The 20,073-nt window shown below is 54.9% G+C and overlaps 1 protein-coding gene across 3 annotated transcripts in view; it reads left to right on the plus strand.

Moving 5' to 3' along the window:
• Positions 1-669: 669 nt before the first annotated feature.
• Positions 670-20,073, plus strand: part of GNB1 (G protein subunit beta 1) — a 64,606-nt gene continuing 45,202 nt past the window's right edge. For all 3 annotated transcript variants that reach the window (XM_059691550.1, XM_059691551.1, XM_059691552.1), the window contains exon 1: positions 670-901. The gene's annotated coding sequence lies outside the window, so the exon portion shown is untranslated. The remainder of the gene's footprint in view (positions 902-20,073) is intronic.

Below are 20,073 nucleotides of genomic sequence, written 5' to 3' on the forward strand. Positions count from 1 at the left end.
CAGGAATCAGGATTTCTGGGGAACATGGCTGAGTTTAGGGTTGGAGCAGGGAAAGCCTGGGATGAGCCTGGGGCGCCCTGTGCCAGGACCCGAGGCAGGGCGGGCGGCAAGGATGGGGGATGGGTGGGCGCAGAAGGGAAGGCCCAGTGGGGGGCCGTGACCTGGGGAGCAGCCCCCAATGGGTGGGGTGGTCCGGGCTGGATTGCAGGGCCACCCAGACACGCAGGCAAGAGCGGCGAGGGCACCGCTGGGGGCGAGGGCACCCCTGGGCGCTGGTGCGCTCTCAGTGCCTGAGCCCAGCGGGGCGTGGGGTGGCACCTGGGGTCGGGCTGCAGGCCTCGCGGTGCAGAGGCAGGTGGCGGGGCATCGCTGGAACAGGGAGCCAGACATCAGCCGGGAGGACGGGAGGCGGCGGGGACGCGGGGCCCTGGAGGCCGACCTCGGCCAGCTCGTGGGACCCCTGGGCTGAGGGCGGCCGGGTTGGGCGCGCGGGGCGAGGGCCGCGGGCGCCGGTGCGGAACGGGGGTTCGGGGTGCCGGGGCGGGCGCGGCCCCTTTAATTGCCTCGCGCGCGGGCCCGGCAGGAGGAAGCTCGCGTGCGTGCGCGCGCCAGGGAGCGGCCGGGTCGTGCGCGCGCACGGCGTGCGCGGTGACGCGGCCGTGGGGTTTCCCGAGGCTGCGGACAGGGGCCGCCGCGCCCATCGATGGCTGGAGGCGTCTGAGGGCGGACGGAGGCGGCGGCGGGCGCGGGCGCGGGCGCGGAGAGGAGCAGCCGCCGCGGGACCGGACCGAGCCTCGCCGCGCACTGCAGCGCCCGCGGAGGCCGGAGCGCGATCCCCCCCGGAGCGGCGGCCGAGGCTGAGGCGCGGGGTGCGGGCGCGGCCGGCGGGACGAGCGCCGAGGTGAGCGCGGCGGCCCCCGCTCCGCCTGGCCCCGCGGCCCCGGCCTGGCTGCCCCTGCCCGGCGGCTGACCCCGGGCCCTCCCCGCGGCCCCCGGCCGCCGCCCGCAGGCCCCCCCCCCCCGCGGGCCGCGTCTTCCTGCCCCGCCCGGGTGCGGTCCGTGGGGCGGCGGCGGGGGACCCTCCGGGCGGCGGCCGCGGGCGGGGCGGAGGTCCGTGGTCCGGGGTCCCAGGTCCGGGGTTCGCCTCCGGGGCCGGGGTCAGGGGTCCGGGTCGGGGTTCTGGTCCGGGGACCTGGGTCCGAGTGCTGGGGTCCCGGGTCCTGGCTCCCAGGCCTGGGCCCGCAGTCAGGGTCCTGGGTGGGGTGCGGGGTCCCGTCGGGGTTCTGGGCGCGGTCCCGGGTCTGAGGCCCGGGCCGGGCCCCTCCCGCGCGGCCGGCAGCCGGGCCGCGAGAACAAAGGCGGCGGGTCCGCGGTGGGTGTGGGCGCCGGGCACGGGGCCTCTTTCCGGACTAAGGAGTTGGGGTTTGGTGACGGCGGGGGCCGGGGGGCGATGAAAGGAGGGAGCGCGGCCGCCGGGCCTCGGGGGGACTGAGGCCGGGGCCGGAGGGCTGTGCTGGGAGCGTCCGCACCAGCGCGACTGCCGGTCGGCCCCGTTTGGACCGGAGGCGGGAGGCAGCCCCACGGCGAGCCCGTCCTCGCTGTTTGCTGCCGCGCGCGGTGCGGGGCCTGCGGGCGGGGCGGTGGACGCGGGGGCAGGGCCGGGCCGGGGTCCCCGCGGCCCCCGCGCCCTGATGAATGGCCGGGCGTCCAGGCCCCGCGACAAGATGGCGCGGCCGCCGCCGTCTTTGTCAGCGCCGCGCGCTCCCGGACCCTCCGCCCCGACGGCGTGGGGCCCGCGGTACGGGGTCGGGGCGCCGGGGAGGGGAGCGGAGCGGAGCGGGGGAGCCCACGGGGGCTGGTGCCCGCGGCGCCCGGCGGGCGTCCCGTTGGCCGCGGGTGGGGGAGGGGGTGCTAGCCGGCCCCCCCGCGGAGGCCAAGCCCCGGCCCGGGACGCAGCCGCGGGGTTTCCTCGCGGGCCGGTGGCTGGTCCCACGGAGGAGCCTCCCACGCCCCTCGCGGCGCGGCGAGCGCACGGGAGCGGCGGCCTCGCCCCGGTTCCTCCCGGCAGCGCTGTCGTCGGGGTCGGGTCCCCCTCGGGAGGGCGGCGCCCGTGTGGGAACGTGGGTTCCGTGTGTGCCCGGCGCCGACCGCCTGTCCCGGAGCCTCACCCAGAGGCGACCCCAGGGGCTCCTCCGAGCGGACGTGTCGGTTACTCACCCAGTAGGTGGGTCGCTGGCGGGGTCCCGGATCCTGGAGGAGGTCCGGAGCGGGACCCCCCTCCGATTCCGGCGGCCTCTCTGGTTCTCATTTGAGCTTCGCCTTTGGGGGGGGGTGCGGGGTGCAGGGTGCTTTACCCGGAAGGAAGGGTTGTCTGGATTCCAGGGGGATCCTCCCAGCAGTGCCTGTGCCCGGAGCGGCGGGCAGTTCCTTTTTTGCTCCCCCTGAGCCTGGGCTGGCGGCTGGGCCGAGCGGCGCCCGACGTGGCGGTCGGTGTGAGCCTCGCCCCGAACTGGTGGCAGCTTCTGCCGATCTCCCGGCGGAGTCGGCCCCGTCCTTCCGGGGCTGCGCCTTCAGCGCCGCTGCTGTCCCGGGCCCTTGGCCGCCCGTTTCCTTCGAGGCTGTGCCCGGCGCCCGCAGCCTGCACCCCCGTTGTGGGTGCCCATCGCCCTGCCGCGGGCCCCGGACCCGGGTTCGTTCCTGGGCAGAGGCCTGGGCCTGTGGTCCGCCTGTGGAGGCAGCCAGTCTACGTGCCTCTCACATGGAGCGCTCTCTCTCTCTCTCTCTCTCTCTCTCTCTCTCTCTCTCTCTCTCTCTCTCTTCCTCTCCTTTCCACTTTCTTTAAAAATCAGTGGAAAAAATGTCCTCGGGCTGTGGCTCAGGAGTTGAACGTTGACCTATGAACCAGAAGGTCACGGTTTGGTTCCAGGTCAGGCACATGGGGGCTCGGTCCCCAGAGGGGGGCGGGCAGGAGGCAGCGGGTCAGTGATTCTCTCTCATCATGGATGTTTCTATCTCCCGCTCCCTTTCTCTCTGAAATCAGTAAAAGAATATTTAAAAAAATCTTTTTCATGCCTGGTCACTTTGATTGTCTTTCATTCCCTGGTTTGATTGGGAAAGTTATGTTTCCTCAAATATCTTTGGGAAGGGTCTTCAGGATGTCTGTAGACTTGTCCACCGTCAGTTGGCTTTGCAGCTAATCCTTCAGTGAATAACATTGATTTTACTTCAGTGCGCAGCCCTGGCATGTACTGTAGTTTATTAATTGGATTGTTTTTTTCTCTGGCCAAAGGATTTGGCTCATGTGGGTCTCTGAATTGGATTAAATTCTTGCTGTGTACACTCTGGCTTTTAGCATTAGTGGATTGGTAATAGACAGTCTCAGTTTTATTATCTGGGCTTGCCCATATGGCATGCCCGATTATTCTGAAACCCCCATTTAGTGTAAGTCTGGGAGGCATTGAGCACAAGGTTTTAGAATTTTTCAGCCGTGGTGTAAATTCCAAGTTCAGGTTTGCTTTCGAGATCAGAGTGGTTAGAGAAATTAAGAAGTAGACAGTTCAACTAAATGTTTGGTTTTGTGACCATAAAATGAGGGGATAAAAAACTTAAATTCAAACCGAGATCAGAGAAGTAATTTACAAAACTGAATGTGTAGCAGCATTGAAAGAAGGAAACTGTCCAAATCTTTGTGGAGAAGTGTATATATTGAGTACTGGGACATCTCATCGACTGTTTGCAAAAGGAACGGAGTACCACTTTTTTTTCTTTTTTATTGGTTTTATTGGGGTGTCATTGGTTACTGCTTGTAGGGTTCAGGTGTACAGTTAATTCTGTAATGCAGCACCTGCATATTGTGTTCTGTGTTCACCGTCCCAGGTACCACTTCTTAAAGCTGTGAGTTTGGTCCAGACGCTCATTTAAGAACCCGGCGGTTGTAGCCGTTTGAGTTAGTGGATTAACGGGGCGCTGAGAGCTTTTTAGAACGTTTGGCCTGTTCTCTGGCAGAGCCTGCCGTCAGCATCATCCGAGCCAGTGGAAGCGGCTGCTGCCTTCCAGAGGCTGCCCATCCTATAGAGCCTGTTCCTCTGTGCGTCTTCAAGACTTAAGTGACTATTTGCTTATTTGACTTATTAAATTACAGTTCTGGGGAAAAGCTGTTTCTAAAAACTTAATGGTTTAAAAGACCAAGTCAAGCCCTAACTGGTTTGGCTCAGTGGATAGAGCGTGGACCTGCGAACTGAAGGGTCCCAGGTTCGATTCTGGTCAAGGGCATGGACCTTGGCTGTGGGCACATCCCCAGTGGGGAGTGTGCAGGAGGCAGCTGATCGATGTTTCTCTTTCATCGATGTTTCTCTCTATCCCTCTCCCTTCCTCTCTGTAAAATATCAATAAAATATAGAAAAGACCAAGTCAAGATTATCTAAAGTAATTCTTATTATTTAATTTATTTATTTGAGAGAGAATGAGAAACCTCGATTTGTTGTTCCGCCCATTTATGCATTCGTTGGTTGATTCCTGAATGTGCCCTGACCTGGGCGTTGAAACGGAAAGTTTGGTGTATTGGGATGATGCTCCAAACAACTGAACTACCCAGCTAGGGCTAAGGTAATTCTCTTTTACTTTTTAGTATTTTTTAAAAATTTATTTCAGAGAGGAAGGGAGTGGGAGGTAGAAACATCAATGATGAGAAAGACTCATTGATTGGTTGCCTCTGGCACGCCCCATACTGGGGGATTGAGCCCACAACCTAGGCCAGTGATGGCGAACCTATGACACTCTGACACGCGAACTCATTTTTTTGGTTGATTTTTCTTTGTTAAATGGCATTTAAATATATAAAATAAATATCAAACATATAAATCTTTGTTTTACTATGGTTGCAAATATCAAAAAATTTCTACATGTGACACGGCACCAGAGTGAAGTTAGGGTTTTTCAAAATGCTGACACGCCGCTGAAACCGGTTTGGCTCAATGGATGGAGCATCGGTTTGTGGACGGAAGGGTCCCGGGTTCGATTCCGGTCAAGGGCATGTACCTGGGTTGCGGGCACATCCCCAGTGGGAGATGTGCAGGAGGCAGCTGATCGATGTTTCTCTCTCATCGATGTTTCTAACTCTCTATCTCTCTCCCTTCCTCTCTCTAAAAAATCAATAAAATATATTTAAAAAAAAATGCTGACACGCCGAGCTCAAAAGGTTCGCCATCACTGCCCTAGGCATATGCCCTGCCCAGGAATCGAACAGTGACCTCTGGTTCATAGGTTGACACTCAACCACTGAGATGCCGGCCGGGCTAATGTAATTCTTAAGATGTTATCCAGCCCTGGCTGGGTGGTTCAGTTGGTTGGAGCATTGTTCCTGTGCCAAAAAAGGTTGCGGGTTTGATTCCTAGTCAGGGGAGGCAACTGACCTGTGTTTCTCTTACATCGATGTTTCTCTCTCTCCCTTCCTAGATCTCTAAAATCAGTAAAAAAATAAAGCATATCCTCAGGTGAGGATTAACAAAAAGAGAGATGTTATCTAGTTAAACCTATATTGCCTTTGATAAAAGGTTGTTATGGTTTCATAATTAGCTGCTCCAAGCCTCATGATGCCTTTATCAGGGGGAATATACTAGGTATATTTTCTGTAACCTGTCAGGACTGAAATACTGAGGGCACTGGTTGAGCATAGTCTTGTTTACTTCAGGTAATTGTGTGTTTATGTGTATCTGTGTGTCTCCTGTGTCAGTCCTGAGGCAATTATAACATGTATTCCCAGTGAGGGTTATAGACACTGTAGTTAATAAACTACAGCTTGAAAATTCTGGACACTTTCTAATTAGACAAGAGAGTGTTAAAGCCTCTCCATTAGGTTTCTAAAACATTGTTGGAGGAACTTAAAAATAATTTCTGAATTCTAGGGCGGGAGAGATCCCCTCGTCTCTGCCAGGCCTGAGAGTGCCTGAGTTAGAACCCAATTCTGTAACTCGCTGGTTTGGGTGTGTTTTATTTTTTTTATTTTTATTTTTATTATTATTATTATTTTTAAATTAAATCTTTATTGTTCAGATTATTACAGTTGTTCCTCTTTTTTCTCCCCATAGCTCCCCTCCACCCGGTGTCCCCCCCCCCCCCCCCCCCGTCCTCATCCATAGGTGCACGATTATTGTCCAGGTGTGTTTTAAAAGACATCTTTGTCCCCTCATCTGTACGTCAGGCAGACTAGCACCTCCTTCCTGGGTGGATGCGTGCGAGCACTCAGACCAGTGCCCGGTCCACGGTGCCCTGTGCAAGCGGTGGTCCTGCTTTCACTGTGATATGGTAGCTGGGTAGCTGGTGTCATGCGAAGGCAGCTTCCTACAGACTTGTGTGTTCTTTCTTCCTAACGGTTCCAGGGGAGTGTCAGTTACTTCAGGGTGGATGTATATGGTCACTTAGGGACCTCCCTTTCTCCCTGGTCTTTGTTCGCATCCATCTTCCTTCCTTCCTTCCTTCCTTCCTTCCTTCCTTCCTTCCTTCCTTCCTTCCTTCCTTCCTTCCTTCCTTCTTTTCTTTTTCTTTCTTGCACAGCCACACTGCATTTTGTGTGTGTTTTTTTAAACATATTTTTATTGATTTCAGAGAGGAAGGGAGAGGGAGAGAGATAGAAACATCAGTGGTGAGAGAGAATCATGGACTGGCTGCCTCCTGCACTCCCCCTACCGGGGATCGAGCCCACAACCCAGGCATGTGCCCTGACAGGAAATAGAACCAGGGACCGTTAAGTCCGCAGAGGGATGCTCTATCCACTGAGCCAAACCAACTAGGGCTTGAAAGGCTTTCTTTATCTTCTTATGATAATTTTGATCCTCTAATTCATTTTGAAAATTAGTAAAATTATTTATTTTTTAGTGATTTCACCTCCCCCTGTATTATGCTGTTTTTGATTTCACAAAACTTTCTTATGCATCTTTCTTTTTGCTGCCCTAAGTCAAGCCTTCTTCCATCACCGTTTAGTCCCCCTTGCCCCTCTTCCTCCTCTCCCGCTTTTCCTCTGGTCGTCACTGTACTGATGTTTGCCTTTGGGAGCTGTTTTTTGCTTAATCCCTTCACCTTTGTCACCAGCCCCCAAACCTCCCCTGACAGCTGTCAGTCTGTTCTGTCTCTAGGAGTCTGCTTCTGTTTTGTTAGTTTCTTTTGTTCATTAGATTCCACATATACATGAAACGACATGGTGCTTGTCTTTCTCTGTCTGGCTTGCTTAGCATGATACTCCCAGGTCCATCCACCCTGTCGCAAAGGGTAAGATTTCCTTCTGTTTATGGCCGAGCAGTATTCCACTGTGTCAATGTACCACAGCTTTTTTACCCACTCAGCTAATGCACTTGGGCTGCTTCCAAATCTTGGCTACTGTAATTTTCTTGGCATTTCTTCATTTGACAACTAGTGACAAGATCACGAAATATTGTTCATGGATCCTCAAATGCTGTGACTGGAAGTTTGTTTAAGAAATGCTTGTTCAGCGGGGTGGGCCGGAAGGGGGAAAAGAGGGGAAAAAAGGGGACATATGCAAAACTTCCAACAGTAACGCTTTAAAAAATAGGCTTCTTCAGCACTTTCCCTGCTCGGTGCTGAGGCTCTAAATGGTCATAGAAGGGGCGCCGCCCGGGGCCTCACTGCGTTTGTTTAACGGGGAGCCTGACGGGCAGGAGGAAGGGCAAGGCCGGGGGTCACGGGCAGCTCACCTGATCAGGCTGAGCACCGACTTCCTCTTCCTGGAAGAGCAGAGGCTGATGGAGGCTCAGCTGGAGCCTGGCTGGCAGGAGGTGGAGCGGGCGGGGGAGGGAGTGCCTCAGGCCGAGGGGACGTCCCAGTGTTTTCATGCAGCAGCCATTGGTTCCCGTCACCCCTGCTCCCCAGCACCCAAGCAGCGTGGAGTGGGTGAGAGGCCCTCAGCACTGTCGGTCGCGTGGAGGCGCGTCCAGGGGCGGGCTCTGCAGGGTGGAGCTGAGTGGCGTGGACAGGTCAGAGCCTTGGGCAGACTTGGCACTTGCTCCTGCGGGCTCGCTCTGGGAGGCCTGACGAGGGTTTGAAGGAGGAGATTGACCTGATCAGGACCATCATGTGGAGCTTGGGCTTGGCCCATGCCCATGCCGGTGTGGAGGAAGGGGTCTGGGCCGGGTGGTACAGCCGGTGGCTGAACGGAAGGTGAGGAAGGAGCAGTGACCCCAGGTTTCTGTCCTGGGCATCTGGGTGGCTGTTTTGCATTTGGTGGGAGATGAAAATTTATGCATATTGCGTGTGAGGATTTGAGGAGGCGGTCCCACCCCATGCATCCAGGGTGCATCAGTCCTTGCCCCCCCCTCCCCCCCCAGTCCTTCAGACAGCCCTCCCCAGGGCGCTCTCACTCATTAACCTCCACCATCTACCTCGCCGTCTTCCTGCCCTTAGCTTGACCTCCCTGCTCCTGAGCTCCGTGGGACAGGCATGGCTTCACTGCAGGGGTGCCAGCCCCGAGGCAGGATGCACAGCAAATAGTCGTGGGGTCACTGGCTGTGTAGGCGGGAGAGTGGTCTCTGCAGGAGCCGCTTGGTGGAGGCGGGCCCTTCCGAGCTGTCTGTTCAGGTGGTGATTGACGTCTTGGGAGGACCCACCGCTTAGAGCAAGAAGTCAACCAAAACGTGAGCAGTGCACTCCTGGGGGCGCAGGGGTTCAGTAGGTCCCAGCGCCTTTCAGGGTCACGGGAAGATGGTGTTTGCTTCAGTGGGAGGAACCCAGCGGTGGGTGAAAGGCTGTGGTCTGACCAGGCACAGCAGTTACCTTAGTCGTAGTCTTCTTCACCACCCGGAACTCGTGGTAAAAGAACCCAGTTTAGGTCAGTGTCCTGATGAAGTAATCAGAATTCTTGGAATCAACGGCAGCGAGTCCCGTCCTCCTGCTTGTCTGGGAGACGGAATGGGAAGTGCGCCCAAAGCACTGATGCAACTGAGTCTCAGGGCCACGCGTGCCCTGGGTTCAGAGTTGAGGGGACAGCGGACAAAATGATGGCTGTTTACACAGGGTATTGGCAGGTATTTTCTTGAAAAAGAACAAAGCCATCCAGCTCCTTCACGGAGAATGACTAGCAGTGTTGTTAGCAGTGCTGAAATTGGAGCTTTCAAATGGAAAATCAAATTTTGGAAAGCATGATTCTGCTGTGAGCGTAAGAGCTTTCTTGTGCGATAGGTGGGAAGGCTACCGAAAGGCTTCTTGTTCATATTACATAATGAAATGAGTCTACATTTGGAAGATCTGCTTAACCAAGTGAACTGATATTTTCCAGGTTGCCTGTGTGTGATGCTACTCACTCACAAATAGGTAAAAGATCGTTCAGAGCGCAAGAATGGGGTGGATCGCAGAGGGCCATGTAGCCGAACGAAAAAGTGACATAGTTCAGGTTCCCGGGCAGGACTGCCTTTAGGAAACTCTCCACTCTTCCTGGAAAGGCTGATGAAATCGCCTGCCTTTTCCGACTCCCTGTCCGTACACGAGGCTGCATTTTCCTCGTGTACTTCAATCAAAACACGAGTGACAGGTCACGCAGAAGCAGAAGTGAGGTCCTGCTCTCCTCCGGAGGCCGGCAGAGCGTGCTAACATGTAGTATCGCCGCGCTTCCCACCCAGTTCTTTTCCTCGTTATTTTGTAAAAGTGTTCTGTATGGTAACATGTAACGGGCTTATCAGACAATTTTAGAATGCCTCTTTCCATTTCTGATGGAGTGGATATCCACAGATAAAAGCCCATAAACCAGTGGTTCTCAACCTTCTGGCCCTTTAAATACAGTTCCTCATGTTGTGACCCAACCATAAAATTATTTTCGTTGCTACTTCATCACTGTCATGTTGCTACTGTGATGAATCGTCATGTAAATATCTGATAGGCAGGATGGTCTTAGGCGACCCCTGTGAAAGGGTCGTTCGACCGCCAAAGGAGTCGTGACCCACAGGTTGAGAACCGCTGCACAAAGGCCCAGGATCCTCAGTAGTTCAGGTAAAGGCCCGAGACCAAGCCATCTGAGCGGCACTGATTGGAGAACATGGGGTGGCTGACCCGGCCAGGCCACGTCAGGGCCTCGGCCCAGGGTGCCTGCAGGGACTGAGGGTCCCGCAGCTGGCGGCTGCGCCCTGCGCGCGTGGCTCCCCCTCCCCCTGTGCAGCTGTGGCGTTGCAGGACTGCCCCTTTCCTGGGAGAGGAACCCGAGAGTCTCTACAGGTTGGAGACCTATTGGTGTAGCTTGAGAAGAGGCCTTGCCACAGCCCGAGGGACGGCAGCAGAGGAAGAGAAGCTCATGAAGACGGGATCCGAGGGTGGACGGACACCAGAGCGTGGGCCAGAGCCTACAGGCAGAGAGGCTGCTGGGGTGTCGGGGAGAGAATGGTCAGGGTAGCAAGTGTGCCTGAGAGTCCGAGGTAGATTGAGGAGCGCGGTGGTCAAGGTTCCCCGAGGCCGCCGATTCACAGTGGGGTGCAGGGAAGCTGGGAAGGAAAGGGGTGCAGGGCAGGGCATGTGCCTTCGCAAGAGGCTCTGTTCCGTCTGCTCTCACAGGGACAGCTTGAGCTTTGTCAGCTGCTCAGAGAAAGGATCCTATGAAGGGGCAGGGCACCTTCAATGCAACGCTTCTTCTAGGCCTGGCTGTGCCAGGGCGCAGCTGGTGACGGCCACGAGACCCCGCTGCCCTGGGGGAGGAGTGTCAGCTCAGGTGGGGGGACGGGCGGTGCTCAGGAGGAAGGCCCAGTGGGCCGGGGAGATGGCTGGGGCTTCATTTAAAAGGGGGGGGTGGGCTGAAACTGGTTTGGCTCAGTGGATAGAGCGTCGGCCTGCGGACTGAAAGGTCCCGGGTTCGATTCCGGTCAAGGGCATGTGCCTGGGTTGCGGGCACATCCCTGGTGGGAGATGTGCAGGAGGCAGCTGATCGATGTTTCTCTCTCATTGATGTTTCTAACTTTCTATCTCTCTCCCTTCCTCTCTGTGAAAAATGAATAAAATATATTAAAAATAAATAAATTAAAGGGGGGGTGGGAGCATTTGAGCAGAGGGCAGGAGGAGGGAAGAGGGTGAGCCAGGTAGTCGTTCCCTGGGCAGAGAGAGGCCGCGGGCAGGGCTGTGCTGGGAGTTGATGCCGCTCCCCTTGGCATAGGCTTTCGATGTACACAGTTGTTGGGAGAGCAGTTCAAGGTTTGCCGGTTGGAATTAGTTCGTTCAGACGGGGCCCTCTAGCTGGCATTCCCGTGGCATTAGATGAACGTGCACTTGGGCCTGTTGATCCCAGTGCGGTTAGCTCGTGTTTGTGAGGTGCTTGCTGTGCCAGGCACCATGGTGAGGGTGTTGTGTGATTCCTGTGTGGTCCACACTCAACTCGGAGGCAGGTGCCACGCCGGCCCATTTCACAGAGCCCACCTGGCAGGAAGATTAGGTAATTAGCCAGGTCACAGTCAGGAATCCGTGGAACCCATGTTTGAACTTGAGTTGTTTGCCTTCAGGGCCTGTGCTCTTATTATCACACAGTGGGCCTTTCAGCACCAGCTGGCCCTCCCCTCCTTCCATCTAGACTTCTGTCTGCACCTGCCTCCTTCCTCTCTTGTTAAAGGAGTCGTCTCAACGTGAGAACATACGTAGCACTTACCAACCATTCCACCTGCAGTTCTTCCTCGGGGCTCCTCTTCTGCCTGCACTCAGGCCCCAGGCTTATGTAACTTCCCCCCGCCCCCCAAAATTGAACTCCCTGGACAGGTATCTGCTTCCATTGCCTCAGTCCCTCCATCTGTCTTGCTCTCACTCTTTGAGGCCCTTGTTCCTGTGCCCCCTGAGCCACACTGTGGTCCGAGAAAGATGTCCTCTTCAATGAAACTGCTATATTGTCTCTGTTTTTATCTTCGACTTTTGCATTTTAATAATAAAAATGTTTTAGCAAATTAGGAATATAAGAGTAAGGGGAAGTAGCCACGTAGGATTCTGTGTTTTCCTTCTGTCTTTTGTAGCGTTTGAGTACGTGCGTGCAGAAAGCATCCCCCCACGCTGGGGATCACACTGTATCCACAGGGGTTCCAGGTCTCGTTTTCCTCTCTGTTCCGTGCTATGTCTGTTTCTGGATGTCAGCCATCATCAGTGACTGCTGTGCATGCGCGTGCTGCCTTTTGCCTGTCGTCGGCCATGCCCACATGCTGGACTTCCTGTTCTGCCAGCGCTCGGCTCTGAGGCCTTGAGCACGTGATTTACTGCCTCTAGCCCAGTTTTCTATCTCGGGGTGGTGGTGAGGGTTACAAGAGAGGGTGCCCATAAAATGCTTAACCTCAGGCTTGGCGTGCGCAAGAACTGAGAGGTTAGCTCTGGTACCGCTGTGCGTCCCCTACAGCCCTGCTCCCTCCTCTCCTCGCGCTTCCCAGCCACCCAGGCCTGTGGTCCGGTCTTTGTGGTCGCTGTGTTAGGTTCGCAGGGCTGCTTCTGCTTGTCTCTGAAGTGTTGCCCTGTTGTGTCCTGTGGCTGCTGTCACGAATGACCAGAAACGGAGCGGCTAAGACAGCAGGACCTCGTCCTCCGGCCCGGAGGCTGGAGCTCGAGGTCAGGGTGCTGGTGGGCGCTCCCTCTTTTGCCTCTCAGCACGTGGCCTTCCCCTCTCCGTTCTAAAGGGACACCCGTCACTGGATCGGGACCCACCTGACCCCAGCATGACCTCCTTCTCAGTTAACTAATTATACCTGCAAAGACCCTTTTTCCAAAGAAAGTCACATTTACATGTTCCAGGTGGATAGAATTTTCAGGGGACACTATTCAACCCACTGCAGTGCCCAGAGCTTCATTTATCCTTGGCCCTGTTCTTGTGACCCTAACTGTCTCCCATGCTCCCCCCTTCACCCCTAGCTTGTGAAAAGGAGGTCTCAGTCGCAGGTTGAAGGAGCCACTGAGTAAACCTAGAACAGGGAGTTGCCTCGTGAGGATCCAGTGTCTCAGCACCACTGTAGGCGTTGGGCTGGGCTCTCTGGGTCATTGTGGGGTCGGAAAGCCCTCTGAGAGGCTGCCCATCTCCCCTCCTCCTCGGCTGGAAGGGCCTCGGCTTCTGATTTCCAGGGAAGAGAGCTCTTGGAGATGTTTTCTCTTTTCTTTCTGTTTTCAGCACAGTCTGCCCATTGGCATTGGACTCAACTGATGACCATCCACCTCCCTGAAGCACGCTTCCCTGCGTTCCTCGTCCTCCTGCTGCGCGTTGCTTGTCCTTGGTGTCCCTGCAGGGGTCGTCTGTGCCTCTGCCCGGCAGCTCGGCGTGAGCCCTGGGCTCTCCTTAGGTGGTCCTGTCCGTCGCCGTCAGTTCTTGTCTGTGTGAATGTTCTTCACAGGTAGTTTTGGTGACTTCACGTTTATGTCTCCACCCCAGCCTTTCTGCCTCCAGACTCCTGTCTGTCCATCTGTCCATCTGTCCACCTGCTGCTGTTTACACCATTGAGTCCTCAGTCCTTTAGGCCTCAGCTTGAATGTCACCTCCTCCAAGAGGCTTTATCTGGTCACCCCTCTGCTCTTGACGTGTTGCTGGCCACGGTTACTGACTTGATGGGATTTGCCTCAGGCTGTAGTTGCCCAGTTGTGAGGCCTCGTCTCTGGCTCTCCCTGACCAGCCCAGGTGGGAAGCAGAGGGCACACCAGGTGGGCTGCTCATGTGGGCAGGGTTGGTTCTCTGACCTGAGTCAGACCTGAGGGTGTCCATCAGGAAGCTCAGGACGGGTGGGGAGGGGGTTGGAGAAGTGCCACAGGATGAGGAACCGAATGAGCTTCTGGGCAGTTCTCCCGAGAATGGACAGGAGGGCGATTGGTTGAGCTGTTCACTCCACTGATGGCTTGTGGGCGTGGCTGCTCTAGACCCAGAGATGAGAAGGGAGAGGGGGAACGTTTCCTGGGAATCCTTGGGATCGTGGTGTCTAACACTGAATGGCAGGCATTTAAAATGTGCTTGTCAGTCAGTAAGTGCCCATCATGCCTGCTTTACATGTTCTTAGAAGACAGGAAGTGACCACACAGGTCTGCCATCATGTACCACCTGACACTCAGGGAGGGCACTGAGCTGCCCAGTAGCTGCACTTAATCCTAACCCTTCAGCTCTGAGGGGCTGGGTCCATGGCCTCGGACAGAGCTGACTCTCACCAAACAGGGTGGCGGCTTGGAGGCTCATGTCAGCGGGTGAACAATTCTTTGTAACAGCAGAGCACCCTTTTAGGGACGCATCTTCTGTTTGTATAGTGACTAAAAACTTAACAGCGTGCAATTATATAACAAATACACCTTTTCACTCTGTATTAATATTTTTTTTCTATGTTAATTTCTTTTTTTAATTAAATATATTTTATTGATTTTTTACAGAGAGGAAGGGAGAGGGATAAAGAGTTAGAAACATCGATGAGAGAGAAACATAGATCAGCTGCCTCCTGCACACCTCCCACTGGGGATGTGCCCGCAACCAAGGTACATGCCCTTGACCGGAATCGAACCTGGGACCCTTGAGTCCGCAGGCTGACGCTCTATCCACTGAGCCAAACCGGTTCTGGCTATTTTTAATTCTTTATTAGTTAAGGTATTACAGATGTGTCCTTATCCCCCCCATTAACCCTCACCCCCCTACAATTAGTTTTTTAAGAACACATGTGGCTAATAACTATTATACTGGGTAGCACAGTTCTAGCCTGAGTATCTGGGTTGTCATCAGAAGAGATTTGGGAGGTCTGAGGGGAAGTCTCCATACAAGAGGGATGAGAATTTAGGAAATTAAAATCTACTCAGAACTTCTACTTAGCAGCCGCTGCATAACCAAGGTTAGGAACCGCTACTGTATTGTGTAAATCTTGGGTGTTTATCAAACATGATACATGTATACTCTAAAAGAAAGGGCCCTGGCCGGGTGGCTCAGTTGATTGGAGCGTCATCTGGTAGGTACACCAAAAGGTTGGGGTTCAATTCCTGGTCACGCAGGATCCCAGTCACCCCAGTTGGGGCACATGCAGGAGGTGACTGATCGATGTTTTTCCCCTCTCTCTTCCCCTCCTTCTCTTTCTGAAATGAATAAATACATGTCTTTGGAAGAAGATTAAAAAAAAGAAGGGAGCCTGGCCAGTGTGGCTCAGTGATTGAGAGCTGACCCATGAACCAAGAGGTCACTGGTTCGCTTCTGGTCCGGGGCACATGCCTGGGTTGCGGGCTTGGTTCCTAGTAGGGAAAAGCAATATTAAAAAAAAAAAAAAATATATATATATATATATATATATATATATATATATATATATATATATATAATATATTTCCATTGATTTCAGAGAGGAAGGGGGGGAGAGAGAGAGAAACATCAATGATGAGAGAATCATTGATTGGCTGCCTCCTGCACACCCCACACTGGGGATCGAGCCTGCAACCTGGGCATGTGCCCTTGACCGGAATTGAACCTGGGACCCTTCAGTCCACAGGCCGATGCTCTATCCACTGAGCAAACCGGCTAGGGCTGCACTTTCTTCTTTTTTAACGAGCATGGTTTCTAAACTTGCTGGACTTAGGCATCTTGGTTTGGCTACTTCTGCTCCGTCTTGCTGTTGTCTGGAGCCCACTCAGTGGCCAGGGTTTGAGTGTCTGGGAGGCGGGCAGGCACTTTCTGGTCTTTCTAGCTGTCCGGTTGCATTTGTGGGAGGAGAGGAGTGCTGTCCTGTGGGTAGTTTTTGCAGGACCAGGTGCAGGCTGCTGCCAGTGCCCGCTCCGCTGCCTGTCCTCTGGGGACCAGCGCGGAGGAAAAGGACATGCAGACCCCGGGTCAGCAGTGACCGGGAGGAGCGGCTCCTTCCTCCCTGGGGAAGTGCCCGCGCCCGGAGGCGCACAGCGTTCTGCTCGTGCATCTGGCCCCTAGGCTGCTGGTCTGGAGATATTTGTAGTTGTCACAACTCGGGGTGTGCTCCAGGGACGCGGTCAGGTGACAGCTTGGCCAGCCCAAGGTGTGAGCCTGGCAGTGCCCAGGTGGGGAACTCTGAAACTAACACGTTCTGCAGTTTAAAAACTGCCGCCCAGGCCCGTGTCATTACCTATTGCTGCGTAACAAACCCCAAGCTGAGTGACTGAAAACGGTAACCACGTGTTCACCGTGGCCGCTGGGCAGGCTCAGCCTGGGGGACCTCTCTGGTCTGTGTGGTGTTGGCTGCCTTCCTGGAGGGCCCCCCCCTGCATGGCCTTTAGCCGGGGGGCCTCTGTTCCCCTCAGGGAGCCTCCCGCAGGCCTCCTGGGCTGAGTTTGAGGGCGGAGCCAAAGTTGGAGGCTTCCTGACGCGGTGCTTCGGACTGACACAACCTCCTTGCTGAGTCTGTGGGGCAAAGCCAGTTACAGGGCCCAGCCCGGGGGACGTGTGAGGAAGTGCAGACCTTGGCTCCTGATGGAGGAGGTGCAAAGCATCCGCCCCTCCTCCCTGCACTGCCGACCGGCCGCAGCGCGCCACGCAGCAGCGTCTCCCGAGGAGGCCTAGTGCGTACCCGGTTGCTGTGGAGCCGCTTCCAGAAACCAGCTCCTTCGAGGCATCCATTTATTTCACAAGTGCCTGCCAGCGCTGTCCTCTGAGCAGGCCCTGTGCCCGATGGAGTGAGTGCTGGGAGCTGGCTCCCGATCTCCCCGTCCTGGGGACAGCGGCTAGTGAGGAAGCAGATTCAGACGTGCGGTGCGCGCCGTGACACTGGGGGAGGCCTTTCTCCGCAGGTGGCACCCGAAGGACGAGAAGGGCAAGGCAGGTGAGGAAGGAGCCTGGCACTTCGGATGGAGAACAGCGGTCGCAAAGGCCCCGCCTGGAGAGGGTGTGGCTGCGCTTCGTGCCGGGAGAAGGCCGTGGTCACCTGCCGCTTGCCCGGGACGTGCCGTTCGAGCAGGGTTCTGTCTGGTCAGTGCCTTCTTTGACGTCAGACCTGCCCTGGTGTGGACAGTGTGCATTTTATAGTTACCACACTATACAGAACACTGGGTTTCTTCCTTCGGAAGCCATGGAGTGATTTTAAGCAGGAATTGACAAGATGTGAGTTTTCAAAGATGGTTTAGATTGCCGAATCTAGAGAATGGATTGTTGGGGAGGAAATTGAGACAAGATTTAGAGAAGACTGAAGAGAAATGGGGTGACCTGGCTAAGGGTGGGCCTGAGGGAATAGACAGAGACAGACATTTCCATCCGGGCTCTGGAGATGGACCCCCCGCCCCCCAGGTGCTGACGGACAGGACTTAGGGGATGTGGGACAGGAAGGGACTGGGGAGGCCATGTCGGCACTACAATGAGGTCAGGTGGGTGGGCAGATCTGTGGGCTGTCCAGTGGGAATCGAGAGCTGTGCTTGGAACACTGGAAGGTCAAAATGGACACCAGCCAGGCAGGTGCCCAAACGCTGGTCCTGAGTGTATTGGCCTGGAGTCCACCCTGGAAGCCACAGGCAGCACTGAAGGCCTTGTGATGGGTGCTGTGAGCTGCGCCTGGTGGAGGCAACACCCGGCCAGTGAAGGTAAGGGTGGGGGTAGGGTGTCAGCCGCCCAGAGTGTCGTGGAGGCTTAGGGGAAGGGATGCAAGGCTCCTCTCAGAGCGAAGGCTGCAGGGCCAGTGGCCTGGTGCGTGTGAGGCCAGGTCGGAGCTGAAACCTGGGAGTCGGGGAGAAGGCCGGCTGTGTAGATGTGGCTTCCAGAAACTTTACTCCGGAGGGAGGGGCCGGGAGTTGGAGGGTGGGTGGGAACAGCGCGGTGACTTGGGTGGTCTCAGAACTTGACTCGATTGAGCCCCGGGGTCTTGTTAGGTGCCGTCCCAGTTCAGCTTTCCTAAGGAGCCCCAGGTGTCCCTGCTGTTGCTGGTCCCGGGACCACACACTGAGACACGGGTAACGGGAGGCGGAGCCTTAGAGCTGGGCCTCGTCTGCCGCTTACCCGCAGGCCTGCTCATCACTGCCCTGCTGTGCAGCCAGGCCTTGCCGTTAGTTCCCTGGCCTCGCGGCCACGTGGACCCTCTGCAGCATCTGCTCTCAGCCGCGGAGCCAGAGCTGTGACGGGGACACAGGACAGACCCCTCCTCATGCACTTGTTTGTATCTGGGAAATGGTTGAACCAGGTAACTTTCAGCAAACAGTCCCTTCTTGTAGTTTCAGCAGCTGTCCTGTGCATGACAGGGCCCATTAAGTGCCCGCTAAGCGCAGACATTTAAGGGTTGGAAGGTGAGGTTAGAAAGAGGCTTTGATTGGGAAGGGCGGGGTTTGATTTCAAACATAAAAGACTGTCTTTGTTTTTGAATCTTAAGACTTACAACAGAGTAACATTATAAGTAGGTGCCAGTTAGCATAGGTAATCCCTGATAAATTAAACATGCGTGACGGAAGTTTTATACATGTTGACCTATTCTAAGGTTGGGACGTTCTTGGGGAGAGAGTTGGAGGGAAATGGGGTCATCTGTAGGCAAAGGTGGAAAGGAGGAGCTGGCCACATGAGGAATCCCTGTGATTAGGCAAACAGGTTCCTCTCACTGCTTATGTTCCTGGTGCAGATGGCGGAGGAGGGAGGGCAACAGGAAGGCTCCCGCTATACCCCTGTGCCGCTCCGCCCACGACCCCCATGACCCTACCTAAGAGGCACCAGGAAGAGAAAGACCCTGGGGGAGGGGCGGGGCGGGGGCGGGGGGGGGGGGCGCTGTCCTGGTCTGTGATGAAGCTCTTGTCCTGAGGGCTGCTTTATGGTGACGACCTGTTCTGTGTCCTTACGGAGTCCTGGGTGTGAGTCCTGTGTCTTGGTGACACGTGGTCAGAGCAGATGAGGGAGCAGAGGTTCCTGGCGAGAGCCACGTTCTTTAGAAGTTTGCTTTTTTGTAAATAACTCACTCCTTTATAGCAGCGGTTTTCCACAGTGTGCCACGAGGATTTTTATCTTTTTTTAAGCTTTTTTTTTTTTTTGAGAGAAGGGAGGGGCAGAGAGAGACAGAAAAACAAGAACACATCAATGTGAGAGCAAGACACCAATTATCTGCCTCCTGCATGCCCCCTACCAGGGATCAAGCCCCTACCCCCAACCGGCCTCGTACCCTGACTGGGAATCCACCGGCAACCTTTCGCCGCACAGGACGATGCCCAGTCCCTGGAACCACACTGGCAGGGCCCGCAGGGCTTTTAAAACACGTGATGCCCGACTGTTTCTATTCAGCAAGGGCACTGACATCCTTTCCCTTAGATTGTCAAATAAAAAGGGGACAACAGCCACTACAATAGCCATCTGAAATGAATGAATCAAAATTATCTCTATTTTGCCTGGCCAGTGTGGCTCCGTGGTTGAGCATCCACCCATGAACCAAGAGGTCACTGGTTCAATTCCTGGTCAGGGCACATGCCTGGATTTCGAGCTCCATCCTTAGTGGGGGGCGTGCAGGGTGCAGCCGATCTATGATGTTTCTCTCTCATCACCGTTTCTATCACTCTATCCCTCTCCCTTCCTCTCTCTCTCTCTCAAAAAAAAAAATCAATAAAAACACATTTTAAAAAAATTATAGCTATTTTTGTCATATCAGCAAAAATGTATATATTTTTCAGTGTGCCGCAGAATTTTAGTAACTAGTTTATGTGGCATGAGATGAAAAATGTTGAAAATCGCTGCTCTATAGACATGAACTTTAGAACAGCGGTCGCCAACGGTGGTCCATGGACCACTACTGGTGGTCTGTGAGGTCCGAAAGGTTGGCAACCGCTGCTTTAGAAATATATATATATATACACATATATTATATATATATTTAGTTCTTAGGCAAATAGACCAATGTCACTCTGTTAGGCCTACAATTTTAATTTTTTTAGTAAAGAGAAGAACATATTTAAGTTGGTTGTAAGACCTGTGACGAGACCTTCTTGGAGTATTGAAGAGGGAAGGAGGACGTGAGTGGCCTGAGCAGAGCTTGAAGGCAGTTTCCCTGCGGCAGATGCTGGGATAGTTTAAAGACTTCGCTGAATTTGGAGGAATTGACGTTTCAGAGGAGTCAGTTCTGTACAGGAAAGCTGTGAGGGGAATGTTCTATTGGATGTGAAGATGGTTGGGTGGGACAGAGTGCTAGGTAATGATACGTTTGT

Source organism: Myotis daubentonii, chromosome 3 (genome assembly GCF_963259705.1).
Source record: "Myotis daubentonii chromosome 3, mMyoDau2.1, whole genome shotgun sequence".
NCBI classification, from domain to species: Eukaryota; Metazoa; Chordata; class Mammalia; order Chiroptera; family Vespertilionidae; genus Myotis; species Myotis daubentonii.